The 1,189-nt window shown below is 43.6% G+C and overlaps 1 protein-coding gene across 1 annotated transcript in view; it reads left to right on the top strand.

Moving 5' to 3' along the window:
- SMARCD3 (SWI/SNF related, matrix associated, actin dependent regulator of chromatin, subfamily d, member 3) overlaps positions 1-1,189 on the top strand; it is a 40,047-nt gene that overhangs the window by 14,366 nt on the left and 24,492 nt on the right. The window lies entirely within an intron of this gene.

The following is a 1,189-nucleotide window of genomic DNA, read 5'->3' as shown; positions in this document are numbered from 1 at the left end:
AAGAATGGATTACATTTCCTGCAGTTTCTATTAGATCAACTCAAGCACTTCGCTGTTCATGATATCCTACTGAAATGGTCTTTTCATAAGTTTTCTGAATCATGGAAAAGTTTAGGTAGGAGGGAGCTCTGGAAGTCATCAGGTTCAACCTCCTGCGCAAAAGCAGGGTTGTCAAGTTGTGTTGAGGTTTGAAAGTCAGAAAGAGTGGAGGTTTCACAGCCTCTTCAGGCAATCTGCTCCGGTGTTTGGCCACTCTTACTTCTTTTTGTGTCTTATTTAAGTTCTTCTGGCTGCATTGAATGCTCATACTCCCTCATACAGTAAATCCTGCAGTGTGAAGAGTTTTGCAGCTGTAGTTTCTCGTCTGTGCCACAGTCACGGGTGTCAGCCCAGCCGTGGTCAGGGTTCCACGCTGTTTGTCACTGTGCAGGTATTGGATATGATGGGGGAGGCTTTTACCTCTGATGTTCTTCCAGTTGACATATATGAAACAGGAAAAAAGTGGAAAAAAAATTAAGTTCCATTAACATGTCTGTTTTATAGACAGGAACCAGAAGTGTGGATGGTTTAAGTCACAACTTGTAGTCAAAAAGTATTGGGACTCTCAGAAGGAGTAATTTGTCTTAGCTTCTTCTGTGGGTAGAACACCATTATTTTAAACCAGCTAGGAGCTTGGCTATGTGTAAAAGTAGTGGAAGACTTCAACTCTCATTCATAACCTGCAGGAAGAGGTTTATTCTGTGGGAACTCTTTGTCTGGGGAATTGTCTGGTACTTGGAGCTCCCGCTCTGAGCTGGGCAGTGGAGGTGCTCGGGCTGTACGGGGAAGGTGTAGGAGGCACAGCGCTCAGAAACTGGAGACAGAAAGTCCTGTCTCCATGTAGGGCTCAGCAGACGCGTTTAAATGTCAGCTGCTCAGCTAGTTAACATCTAAAGAATGGTCAAACAGGTGTTTTTCAAGTTCATGTCTAGGGTGTAGCAGCTGTGAAATTCAAGACCTGTCAAAGCAGAGCCAAGCCGAGATAAATTTGGGTTGTTCTGATGTCGAGTGTTTTCATTTGATTACAGTTGGAGCATTGGTAACAGCAATGAAAGTTATCTCTGCATTTCCATCTCTTATCAAAGCTCTTGTAATTTTGAAATATGTGCCTTAAAGCAGTGGTTCCCAAACTGGGAGGGTAATTCCAGGA

The sequence above is a fragment of the Mesitornis unicolor genome, unplaced genomic scaffold (genome assembly GCF_000695765.1).
Source record: "Mesitornis unicolor isolate BGI_N332 unplaced genomic scaffold, ASM69576v1 scaffold3631, whole genome shotgun sequence".
NCBI lineage: Eukaryota > Metazoa > Chordata > Aves > Mesitornithiformes > Mesitornithidae > Mesitornis > Mesitornis unicolor.
The sequence above is the reverse complement of the archived record's forward strand: the minus strand, read 5'-3'. Positions and strand labels throughout refer to the sequence as shown.